The sequence below is a fragment of the Alosa sapidissima genome, chromosome 9 (genome assembly GCF_018492685.1).
Source record: "Alosa sapidissima isolate fAloSap1 chromosome 9, fAloSap1.pri, whole genome shotgun sequence".
Taxonomy (NCBI): Eukaryota; Metazoa; Chordata; class Actinopteri; order Clupeiformes; family Clupeidae; genus Alosa; species Alosa sapidissima.
In genome coordinates this window covers 31,003,420-31,016,612 of record NC_055965.1, presented here as the reverse complement: position 1 = coordinate 31,016,612, position 13,193 = coordinate 31,003,420, and the positions used below count along the sequence as shown (strand labels likewise).

Here is a 13,193-nt window from a genome sequence, read left to right as displayed (position 1 = left end):
CGAGGTGTACACGGATGTGTTGGTCATGGGTGGGGGTGTGTCCAGGGGGTGCGGGGTGTCATGGGAGTGTCATGCGCGAGCAATTATGAGTGGTGCTGTTCGTGAGAATAAAAGCGGTGTAAAAGTATGGGTAAAGATAGCAAAGTAAAAATGGCTAGTTTATCAACTCCTGAAAATGCGGGTCCTAGTAGCGAGCGGCTAAGTGGGTTTAATACATTAATAGAAATCATTAAGAAAAGACACAAGAGAAAGCTATAGGCATCAGTATAGACATCTGTTGAGTATGGATGCCTTTGAATTTGGCGGGGGTGCTTTTGGTAGGAGTCATGTGTCTGGGGGAGGGGCTGTCTGTGTGTGTGCGTGTGTGTGTGCGTGTGTGTACATGGGGTGTGGGGGTGTCTCATGTGCAGGGGATGCATGGTGTGTGTCATGAGGTGATCATGGGGGTGTCATGCCTAGACAATTATCAAAAATGATCCAAAAAATATCATCAAGTTTAAATGCAGTTTTAAATTCAAATTCATCAAGATTTTCATCAAGTCATTGAAAAGAATAAAATATATCAGACAGCAGAGCGGTGGATAGAGGGTAGGGGGATGGGTCAAAGGTCTGTGTGCGTGTGTGTGTGTATGTGTGTATGTGTGTGTGTGTATGTGTGTGTGTGTGTGTGTATGTGTGTGTGGAGAGAGGGTAGGGGCTGGGCCAAAGGTCTGTGTGCGTGTGTGTGTGTATGTGTGTATGTGTGTGTGGAGAGAGGGTAGGAGATGGGCCAAAGGTCTGTGCGTGTGTGTGTGTGTATGTGTGTCTGAGAGAGGGGGCACGAGAGAGAGAGGGGTTTGTATGACTGTTTGTATGCTTCAAGTTTTAGCAATATGAACCTGAATAAAAGAATCAAGGAGGTGATGATGCCAAGAGCCTAAAAAGGTTTCAGCCATGTGTGTGTGAACTAAAATAAAACATAAATCCTACATTTAAGCTGAACTTTAAGGGTCAGGGTCATGCATGTCTAATGTCATGGCTCCAGGGGCCCTGAGGGAGTAGGTTGTGTGTGTGTGTGTGTGTGTGTGCTTGTGCGTGTGTGTGTGTGTGTGTGTGTGTGTGTGTGCTTGCATGTCTGAGAGAGGGGCGGGAGAAAGGTTGGAATGTTTAGTTATGTTTATGTTTTTAGGATGATTAAACTGAATGTGAATGAACTGAATGATTTGACCATGTCAAGAACCTTCTTTCATATATGTTTCTGTGAACTAGAATAAAAAATAAATCATAAATGTAATGTTCAGGGGTAAGCGTGTCTAATACCTAAGCGGGTGTCCCTTATGACTTAGAACAATGCATCTTTTTTGCCAAAATTTGGGATGGGGGTGAAATGAGGTATAAAACTTGGGGGTTCTGGAAATATTCAAATCTGACATCATCTATCACCGTGAATCGTCCTACTGCAGAGGCATTTGTGAAGCGATTCATCATGGCTGAGCGACCTGACCAGGCAAGTATGTAAATTGTAGTTTTTTCATTTTCTACTATATCGTTGTATTATCTCTGATTTAATACATGTTCTTTTTTGTTTGTGTTGTTAGTATGAGTTGGAATATCTACGGGTAAGTAGAAGACCAAGCTTGCCCGTTTGATTTCACACATTTCATTTCTACCATAAACATGTCATGACATTTGAAAAATGGTTTTGTTTTAGTTCCTGCAAATCCGAAGTACCTCATCTGACAGCGGCTTTAGCGGTGACAACTACAGCCCGGCATCTCCGAGCCCAAGCTTTTACCCCGGTACGTAGTTGCTTATCTACTTTGCTAGGGACAGTGTAGGGTCTCTACGGGAATTATTCATGTGTTTTGTTTTTTTGTTCTGTATAGAAGATCCCGATGTTGTCCAGAGGGGTCGTCCGAATTCACCAACCCTGAGCATGTACCAAGGTAGGCTATAGTTCTTCCTGCGTATAATTTGGAGGTGTGATAATGTTTTTTTATGCAGTGCTAAATTTGTTTTTTCTTCTGTTTAAAAGACTCTGATGCAGAGCTGGACCGACCAACTACCCCTCACGAAAGTGTGTGCGAAGGTATGTGTTAAGCATATTTGATAATATATGTGGCAAAGCCATGTTAAAGTAGCCTACGCAGTGATGTGCATGCCTGCGTGCACTGGGATGTTATTGTGAGCATGCGCAGAATAAACGGTCTGAGTGTATGAGTTCCTAGACCAAAGAGAGGATGGTGGTCTTTTTCTCCCGTGAATATTAGCCACTAAGTGCTAGCTAGTTAACCACTTTGGTGACTGTGACAACGCGATAGACTGCTGCAGAAATGTCCAGCGCTACAGGTTATGGGCCCAGTCATGCAGGCCAAAGGTGGTTCAGACTGTTATTCGAGGGTGATGAGAAAAATTACGAACTCTGGGAAACGAGGTTTCTCGCACACATGGAGTTGCGTGGCCTTAGAGAAGTTATCGTGGAGGACCCGCAGATAGATGAGGAAGACGAAGGAGCTCTCGCGGAAGACGAGGCAAAGAACGGAGAGGCATATGCAGAGCTAGTCCAATGCCTAGATAACAAGAGTTTGTCATTGGTAATGAGGGACGCGAAACGTGATGGAAGAAGAGCACTGGGGATTCTTCGCGAGCACTGAGCCGGAAAGGACAAACCCCGCGTTGTGCGTTTGTATTGTGAACTTTCCTCACTCCAAAAGGCTAGCAATGAAACGGTCACTGGACAAACCCCGCGTTGTGCGTTTGTATTGTGAACTTTCCTCACTCCAAAAGGCTAGCAATGAAACGGTCACTGGACAAACCCCGCGTTGTGCGTTTGTATTGTGAACTTTCCTCACTCCAAAAGGCTAGCAATGAAACGGTCACTGGACAAACCCCGCGTTGTGCGTTTGTATTGTGAACTTTCCTCACTCCAAAAGGCTAGCAATGAAACGGTCACTGGACAAACCCCGCGTTGTGCGTTTGTAGTGTGAACTTTCCTCACTCCAAAAGGCTAGCAATGAAACGGTCACTGGACAAACCCCGCGTTGTGCGTTTGTAGTGTGAACTTTCCTCACTCCAAAAGGCTAGCAATGAAACGGTCACTGGACAAACCCCGCGTTGTGCGTTTGTAGTGTGAACTTTCCTCACTCCAAAAGGCTAGCAATGAAACGGTCACTGGACAAACCCCGCGTTGTGCGTTTGTATTGTGAACTTTCCTCACTCCAAAAGGCTAGCAATGAAACGGTCACTGGACAAACCCCGCGTTGTGCGTTTGTATTGTGAACTTTCCTCACTCCAAAAGGCTAGCAATGAAACGGTCACTGGACAAACCCCGCGTTGTGAGTTTGTATTGTGAACTTTCCTCACTCCAAAAGGCTAGCAATGAAACGGTCACTGACTATATTATTCGAGTAGAGACTGTATTCACGTCATTGAGAAGAGCAGACGAGCATATTAGTGATGGGCTTCAGATAGCCATGGTAGTAAAGGGGCTACCTGATTCATACAAGCCGTTCGTCGTGCACATCACCCAGACAAATGACATTGTGACGTTCAGCGAGTTTAAAACGAAACTGCGAAGTTATGAGAGTACTGAAAAATATGGGAAGAGTGACGTAAGTGTAGAGGAAGACAATGTGATGAAGACTAGCGGAGCAACGAGGTCACGTGGAAGAGGGAGAGGAAAGAAAATGGATTTGGCTGATATCGAGTGTTACACGTGTGGTAAAAAGGGGCACATGGCCAGGACGTGCCCTGATGAATCCCAGGCAAGAAGAGATGATCGAAAGTGGGACACACCACAGCGAGGAAGGGGACGTGGTCGAGGACGAGGCCGTGACCATGTGAAGAAAGCCTATGGAGAGACAGAGGCAGAGCCTACATCCTTCTGTTTCTTCAAGATGAGTGACTGTCCTACTCAAAGAGGAAACAAGAAAGGCCTCATGGTCGACTGTGGCGCCACATCACACATGATCAACGACGCTACAAAGTTCAAAACAGTCGACAAGAGCTTCAGGCCTGAGGATCACATGATCGAGCTTGCCGACGGAACCAAGGTGAGCGGGATGGCGAAGATGAGAGGAGATGCCGAAATCTACTTGCTGGACAGCGAGGGACGACAAGTGAAAACAAGGCTCAAGCAAGCACTGTACATCCCATCGTTTCCACAAAACATCTTTTCAGTCAAATCAGCTACAGCAAACGGAGCCGAGATGCACTTCAAGGACGGTGATAACTGGCTGGTCAACAAGGACGGTACCAAGTTCAAAATGGATGTGTATGGTAGGCTGTATTACCTTAGCACTGTAGAAGATGAAAATGTTGATGAAGTGTGTGGTTGTCATGACATTCAAACGTGGCATAGGATACTTGGTCATTGTAATTTTGATGATGTTGCAAGATTAGAAAAGGTGGTTAAAGGGATGACTATAAAAGGGAAACATGACAAGTCCAATCAAAACTGTGAAATATGCACACAGGGAAAGTTTACACAAAGCAGAAATAGACAGGCAGACACTAAAGCAACAACCGTACTAGAGCTAGTACACACAGATCTATGCGGCCCTATAGAACCAGCAGATAAAGATGGATACAGGTATGCAATAGCATTTACTGATGATTACAGTGGGATGATTTTTCCATACTTTATCAAAGCAAAGAGTGACACGACAAAAGCTACAGAAAAATTCATTGCAGACGTAGCTCCATATGGAAAGATAAAGTGCATAAGGTCTGATAACGGTACAGAATTTACCGGGCAGGAGTTCCAGTCTCTACTTAGGAGTAACGGGATAAGGCACGAGACTAGTGCACCCTACTCACCTCATCAGAACGGAACTGCCGAAAGAGGTTGGAGAACCTTATTTGAGATGTCACGATGCATGCTATTGGAGAGCAACCTCCCAAAGCAATTATGGACATATGCTGTACAGACAGCAGCTCAAATCCGGAACAGGTGTTACAGTAAGCGGCTAGAGCTGACACCTTACCGTGTTTTCACAGGAAAAACACCTAACCTATCCAACATGAAGATATTTGGCTCTGAATGCTATGTATATAAGCAGGATAAGAAGAAGCTGGATTCTAGATGTGAAAAGGGGATCTTCGTAGGCTATGATAAATATAGTCCAGCATATAATGTGTATTATCCTGAGACAGGAAAAGTCCTAAAACATAGGCTGGTAAAATTCATCACCAAAGGTAGCGCAGATAGCCAGACTCAGACAGATTGTGACATAGGGGACGACATTGAGAGTTATGGAGATACACCACCAAAGATAGTCAACCAGAGTCAGGGACAGCCTAAGGAAAGTAAAGAGTCCAATGTTGAGGGGACTGTTGAGGAATACCCGACCCAGACAGATAGTACTGAGAGTGAACAGGGAGAAAGAAGGTATCCTACAAGACAGAGAAAGGCTCCAGAATACTTTAAGGAGTACCAGTGTAAAGCTGAGTGTAATAATGATGAAAGTGAAAATATAGATTATTTCTACAGAGTGGCTTATGGTGTACCCAAGACATTTAAAGAGGCTATGGACTCTAAGAAGTCAAAAATGTGGACTGAAGCGATGAAAGAGGAGATGAACTCTTTGACAGAGAATGAGACTTTCACTCTGACACCACTGCCAAGAGGCAAACAAGCAGTGGGAGGTCGCTGGGTATATGCAGTGAAAGAAAGCCCAGATGGATCTGAGACTTGTAAAGCCAGATATGTTGCAAAGGGGTATGGTCAAGTGGAAGGAATTGACTATAAAGAGACCTTTTCACCAACAGCCAACATGACCTCTGTCCGAGCATTGATGCAGGTGGCTGTACAGGAGGATCTTACCCTACATCAAATGGATGTAAAAACGGCTTACCTCCATGCTCCAATGGACTGTGAGGTATATATGGAGCAACCGGAAGGTTTTGAGATCAAGTCTAAAGCAGGAGAACACTTAGTGTGTAAACTCAATAAGTCATTGTATGGTTTAAAACAGTCCGGGCGTAACTGGAACATGTTACTGCATGATCACCTTACAGAGAATGGTTTTGTACAAAATGATGCTGATCATTGTGTCTACAGCAGAGAATCTGAGAATGAGAAAGTGATTTTGTTAGTATGGGTAGATGACTTAATCATAGCGACGAGTAACAACACCTTACTCAGTGATGTAAAAGAAATGTTGAAGAGAAGGTTTAAGATGAAAGATATGGGTCCAATTAAACACTTCCTGGGTATTGACTTTAGACAGAGTGAGGGAGAGATCAAAATGACTCAAAAGAGACACATAGAGAAGATGTTGGCGAAATTTGGAATGTCTGAATGCAAACCGAGATCCACCCCATGTGAGCAAAAGTTAAACTTTGACAATGAGGGTGAAGTTATTGACTCAACAGGATATAGAGAGATAGTAGGTAGCTTGATATACATTATGACATGTACTCGACCTGACCTGAGCTGGGTTGTTAGTAAATTATCACAACACCTAGCAGAACCAAAGCAACAGCATTGGGCTACAGCAAAACACCTACTGAGGTACTTAAAGGGTACTATAGATCAAGAGCTACACTACCGGAAATGTGAGAAAGGCCTACAGCTTGAGGGATACAGTGATGCTGATTGGGCAGCCGATAAAAATGATAGGAGGAGCACAACTGGATACTGTTTCAGTTATATCGTGGAAGAGTAGGAAACAGCCAACGGTGGCATTATCCACCTGTGAAGCTGAGTATATGGCACTAGCAGCCACTACTCAAGAGAGTATGTACCTTGTACAACTACTTAAAGGAATAGATAGTAGTAACAAGCATGTACCAGTTAAAATATATGAGGACAACCAGGGGGCGATAGCTTTGTCTAAGAACCCAGTATGCAGACAGAGGAGTAAACACGTAGATATAAAATATCACTTTGTACGGTCTGCACACACAGAGGGGAAAATATCTATAGAATACTGCCCTACTGCAGACATGGTAGCTGATGTCCTTACCAAGCCTGTGACAAAGGCTAAATTTGAGAACTTCAAGGGATATTTGTTTGGAGAATAATGTGAACTGGCAGATGTAAATGTTTTTGAAGGTTTTTAGAGTACTGTAAGTATGCAAAATGTTTTATTTTGGAGTTATGATGTATTGTTGGTTTTTGTTTACCACTGTAGAATGCTATAAACATGTCTTTGAGTGGGAGTGTTAAGCATATTTGATAATATAAGTGGCAAAGCCATGTTAAAGTAGCCTACGCAGTGATGTGCATGCCTGCGTGCACTGGGATGTTATTGTGAGCATGCGCAGAATAAACGGTCTGAGTGTATGAGTTCCTAGACCAAAGAGAGGATGGTGGTCTTTTTCTCCCGTGAATATTAGCCACTAAGTGCTAGCTAGTTAACCACTTTGGTGACTGTGACAACGCGATAGACTGCTGCAGAAATGTCCAGCGCTACAGTATGTACCCTACAAAACAGTATGGGAGAGAGTGCTTGTGAGGCAGAGGCGCGGGCGTTTATAAAGATTACAAGTTAAAAAATGTTATAAACATTTTTCAAGTTTTTCCAATCTAAAAGTTTAAAAATGTTTTAAAGTAAAAAAAAAAAAAAAGGTTACCGCAGCCGGGGATCGAACCCGGGCTGTGCTAGACCAATCGCCGCCAGGTAATTGGCAAAGCAAGTGCTATTACCTCCTTACACTACTGCGGTGCTGTAAATACGTGCTTTTTTGCCCTTAGAATATGATGTCGTATGACGTAGGGTCGGGACACGTGCGGATGCTTGAAAGAGTGTAGTAGGTGGTGTGTCTCTGTTTGCCTGCTGGAGAGAGGGAGAAGGGGGAGGGTGTATGTCTGCTGGTCTGCCGGAGAGGGGGAAGGTAGGGTGTGTGTGTGTGTGTGCGTGTGTGTGTGTGCCTGCGGGGAGATAAATTGTCATTTTGTATGTGTTTACGATAAGAAAACATGATGATGAGTCATTTTGTATCTTTTTTTCTGTGGTTGCTCTTTAGAACCTGGAGACCGTGAAGTCCCCCGAGCCGAACGCGGATCTCCCAGAACCGAACGTGGAATCCCCAGAGCCGAAGTCTTCGGAGCCCCGCCAAACAGCCCCGCCTCCCCCCGAGCCGCGTGGGGTGCCATACAAGAGACGCTGTCATTAATGAACGAGGCGGTATTGTACGCGTTATCATTCAGAAGAGCTGAGCTCCGGCGACTGACCTATGGTGTTTGGAACACTATTCGTTTAAGTGTGAGAGACCCCCACGTGTATTTCGAATTGTGTTGTGCATTAAATCATTTACATCTGTACTTTGATTACTTTGTTGAAAATCAAATACGTGCTATTATGCAAGTTTCCCGAGATTGTATTGGTGACTATATGGAGGGGCCGCGGGGTTCTGCCGCTGTGCGGAGATTTGATCTGATTTGAAAAAATGTATGATCAGTGGATTGTTTGTTTGTTTGGTTTGATTTGTTTTCGGGATTTATTTGTACTTAGTGCACGTGTGTATATTGGGTCTACAACCAGCGTTGAAAATGGAGCAGGACATTGACTTAGCTAATATACCTGAAAATTATAGACGTGTCATAGATGAAATACAAACTTTAAACCCTTCGGGACCGCCTCCACCAAGTGTAAATTTACCCCGTGACCAGCAAGAGGTAGAGGTGAATAGTCAAGAGGCATGGTCACCATCCGATAGCTTATTACATAGTCAAGAGGCATGGTCACCATCCGATAGCTTATTACTCCAGGCATCAGATGATTTTTATCGAGAGTGTTGGTCGCCCTCAGACAGCGTTATCTTAGAGCACCTACAAGAATCTCCCAACCTACATTATGTTCAAACAGACCCTTTGGAAGGAACCAGTTCTATGCATAGGGGCTCTTCAGACCAGACAGGGGCCGGGGGGACTGACCCCTCAGGCAGTAACGTAGAGAGTGCTGAATTGGTTTTATCATCTGATCGGCACCTGACTAAATTTAACGCTAGGGAACAACGTTATATCGTGCCGTTACCTCAACAGGATGTACCCGACTTTGCCCAATTTTACATACGGGTGATTTCTGGTTTAGATAGTTTAGTCGAGAGATTATTACCTTTAACCAATCACGGCGACGTAATACAAGTTAGACTTGAGATTGATGATTCGTCACCCGCCCCTGCAGTACTTTTGAGAGGTGAAATGCAAGATGTATGACATGTTAGATAGACTGGTCCAGTCTAATGCAGAGTTACTAGTGAGGTCAAACTCATTTGTCCTGGTGGCCACTATCGTTTCCCCTCCAAATGGGGGTAAGAAGCGGAAACTGGGCGATGTGTTTTTAGAAGACATCATAGATAAAAAGGCCCGTCATCTTTTTATAGTGCGCAACGAAACAAATAACATGTGTTCCAGCGTGTGTCTAGCGCATTTGATGTATCCTGACATAAGTGACAGAGAAGCTTTTGTGAAGGGGGGTGAGCTTCACGCGGCAGTAGGATTGACCAGTGACCAGGGCGTTACTTTCGCCGACATTGTCTTGTTTGAGCGTCACTTGCAATGTAACATTGTTGTTTTCTTTAGAACGGAGGGCACTAACGACCTAGAGCATTTTCGCACCCATCAGCCCCCGCATGTCCCTAGGACTACGCACTATTTTTTTCTATTTAAGGACCACTACTACGGGGTTAAGTCCGTCACGGGCTTTTTAGGTTGTGTCCACTTCTGTGCGTACCGTCTCAAAGGCTACCAAAGACCCGGGGCTCACGCTTGCGCTATGACATGCTCTACCTGCTGTGATACCTCTTGTCAGTGGGTGGCGCCTCGGTACTGCCGACTATGTAACAGGTGTTGTCGTTCTGACGCCTGTTTCATACGCCACCAGGAACCTCAAACTAGTCGAGCGCCCTTCCTATCCAATTGTGCCCTCCACAAGAAATGTGCAGATTGTGGCGATTGTGGTTATGTGTACAGCACAGCTGGAGCGGCGCATAAGTGCGTGACTAGGGTTTGTCAAACTTGCGCTGAAAAGTTGACCGTAAGCGATGATGATGATGGTTCTGACCGGCCTATGACTGAGGCTGAACTCCGCGCGCACCAATGCTTCATACAGCCTATACCCCCCTCTGTCCGAGCTCCGTGTAAACTGATTTTCTACGATTTTGAAACATGTCAGGACCAGGGGGGTCTACACATACCCATTTATGTCAGTGCTCTGACCAGCGGTAACGTATGGTTTAGGGCTTCAGGCAGAGACTGTGTGGCCAAGTTTTTCAAGCATTTTCGCCGCCCCCGATTCAGAAACTACACCTTTCTGGCGCATAACGCCCGAGGTTTCGATCACTATCTGATATTGAATCATATGGTGTCCCAAGGCGTGACTCCCGACGTAATTTTGAACGGGGCAAAAGTGATCCGAATGCATGACGCGTCCAATAGACAGACCTACATCGATAGCCTCTCTTTCCTCACTATGAAATTAAGTGACATACCGAAAGCAATGGGGTTGAGTGATTCTGTGAAAGGTTATTTTCCGCATTATTTTTCATCTTTGAGTAAGATGGAATATGTAGGACCGTACCCCGAGCCGAGTGCTTACGGTGTAGACCAGATGTCGGAATCAGAGAGGCTTAAATTCTTTGAATGGTATGAAGGCGTGAAACATCAGACGTTTGATTTCCATAAGGAATTGAGATTTTACTGTGATAATGACGTTTCTATACTGAAAGCAGGAATGATGCGCTTTAGGGAGGAAACTCTAGCTGAAACGGGGGTAGACCCCTTCTCATGCGTCACCTTGTCTTCCCTCTGTCTAAAAATCTTGCGCACAAATTTCCTACCTGCTAATACTCTCGCCATACCCCCGGCAGACAATTACAGCAGTCAAAGCAAGAGCTTCTCGCACAGTTCCATACAATGGCTTCTTTATCTGTGTGAATCCCAGAGGGTGGTCATTCGACACGCCTTAAATGGTGGAGAGGTTAAAATAGGTCAATATTTTGTGGATGGGTTTTCAGTGCAGAATGGGGAGAGGGTCTGTTACGAATTCCTGGGTTGCTTTTATCACGCCTGCCCCGAGTGTTTCAGAGCTCAAGACATATGCCCCCTCACCAAAATCCCATTCGGTACTATGTACCTACGTACGTTGGTAAAACTTGAAGCTTTGAGATCTATCCACGGTTGGCGCGTTGAATTTATTTGGGAACACTCCTGGCGAGAGATGTGTAAGCAGGCGGACGTGGCCGATTTTCTAAGTAGGCTAGAATTACCGCCACCATTCTCCCCTCGCAGTTCTCTTTATGGCGGTCGTACCTCGGCTATAGGTCTACGCTACACTGCCCGGCCTGGCGAGCGCGTGGAATATGTTGATGTCACATCATTGTATCCCTACGTTAACGCCTACTTTGATTATCCTATAGGCCACCCTGTGATTATTCGGGAAAATTTTGAGGACCCTCGCCAATACTTTGGCTTAATTCAAGCTACGGTGTATCCGCCCCGAGGGCTTTTCTTTCCTGTTCTACCCTATAAAACAAGTACCGGTAAGCTCATGTTCACGCTATGCCGCACTTGCGCCGAGTTGAATGTACAAGACCGTTCTTGCCGACACTCGGAGGCAGATAGGTCCCTCACGGGTATCTGGGTGACTGCTGAATTGACTAAAGCCCTAGATATGGGCTACAGAGTGGTCAAAATATTTGAGGTGTGGCATTTTCCAGAGAGAAGCTCTGAGCTGTTCAAAGAATACATTCTTTCTTTTGTGAAAAGTAAGCAGGAAGCCTCGGGCTACCCAGACTGGGCTACTTCGCCCGCACTGCAACAGCAGTATGTGGCCGACTACAAACGACACCAGGGGGTGTCTTTAAGCCCCGAGAAAATTCAATACAACGCAGCTAAGCGCTCGCTGGCCAAGCAGCTCTGCAATTCTGCATGGGGGAGGTTGAGTTTAAGACCTGATTTAGTGCAGACCAGTTTTGCTAGCAAAGCCGAAGATCTTTTCCAGTATCTTTTTTCAGATCAGTTTGAGGTGACCGAGTTCAGTTTCTTAAATGAGAATGTGGCTCTGGTACAGTGGCGTCATTCCTCTAAATATGTCACCCCTCCCGCTAAAGCTAATGTCATCATAGGCAGTTTTACCACCGCCTACGGTCGCTTAGAACTCTACAAATATTTGCATAAGCTTCAAGAGCGTGTAATTTATCATGATACGGACTCCGTTGTATATCGCAGCAGCCAATCCGATTCGGGTCTAGAGTTGTCGCCTTACCTGGGGGGGTTGACTAATGAATTACAGGCGGGTGAATTCATCAGGGAATGGGTAAGTTCAGGACCGAAATCTTATGCCTTCAGAACTAATTCGGGCAGGGTGGTGCTTAAAGTTATGGGCATCGCAAAAAATTACGAAAATTGTCAGAGAATTAATTTTGACTCTGTCTGCGAGATGGTGGAGGCATATGTGTGCGATCCTCAGAGACTCCGCGCCATACACACGCTACAACGGCGCATCACTTGCAATAAAAGGAGTTTCACGCTGCATACCCAAATACTCGAAAAAAGATTTTCAGTAGTGTATGATAAAAGACGTCTGATGCCTGATTACTCCACCCTACCCTTTGGATATTAACTGTTTTCTGAGGATATTCAGGAGACCTGCAGGAATTATCTAAGGTGTCTTGGGGAGCAGATATTGAAGTGAATTATGATTTACGCCTCAAGTTACCGTTTTCAGCGCTGGTTGTAGGACCTAGTCAGAGTGGGAAAACTTCTCATGAAAACTGTTTTGGAAAACTGTGAACAGGTATTGTCTCAGAAACCTGACAACATTGTATGGATATATTCTTCTTTTCAACCCCTGTATCACGTGTTGAAGCAAAAAATAAACATTACATTTGTGAAAAACATCCCGGACTCTCTGAATGATGACAAATTATTTCCACCAGGCAGACATCACTTGTTGATTTTAGACGATGTTCTAATGACTGCGGGGGACCATCCCGAGGTTTTCAAATTATTTACGGAGTACGCTCATCATCGGTTAATATCCGTGTTTTATCTGGTTCAAAATGTCTTTCATCAGGGTAAACATTCCAGGACTCTCAGTCTGAACACCCAGTACATGTTCCTGTTCAAAAACCCCCGTGACAAACTGCAGATAAGCGTTCTAGCCAGCCAGATGTTTCCTCGCAAAAAGTCTTTCTTTTTACAGGCCTATGAAGACGCCACGGGAAAACCCTACGGCTATTTATTGGTTGATTTGACTCAAACTTGT

General features: G+C 44.9%; 3 protein-coding genes and 1 long non-coding RNA gene across 21 annotated transcripts in view; 2 read left to right on the top strand and 2 right to left on the bottom strand.

Moving 5' to 3' along the window:
* LOC121718806 (NACHT, LRR and PYD domains-containing protein 3-like) overlaps positions 1-13,193 on the bottom strand; it is an 849,641-nt gene that overhangs the window by 363,323 nt on the left and 473,125 nt on the right. The window lies entirely within an intron of this gene.
* Positions 1-13,193, bottom strand: part of LOC121718961 (zinc finger protein 2 homolog) — a 389,219-nt gene that overhangs the window by 164,857 nt on the left and 211,169 nt on the right. The gene's annotated exons all lie outside the window — the stretch shown is intronic.
* Positions 1-13,193, top strand: part of LOC121718794 (NACHT, LRR and PYD domains-containing protein 12-like) — a 338,838-nt gene that overhangs the window by 139,820 nt on the left and 185,825 nt on the right. The window lies entirely within an intron of this gene.
* LOC121719086 lies at positions 1,231-1,925 on the top strand. The gene is made up of 3 exons (XR_006034150.1): positions 1,231-1,598; positions 1,691-1,778; positions 1,866-1,925. It is a non-coding gene; the product is annotated as an uncharacterized LOC121719086 (long non-coding RNA).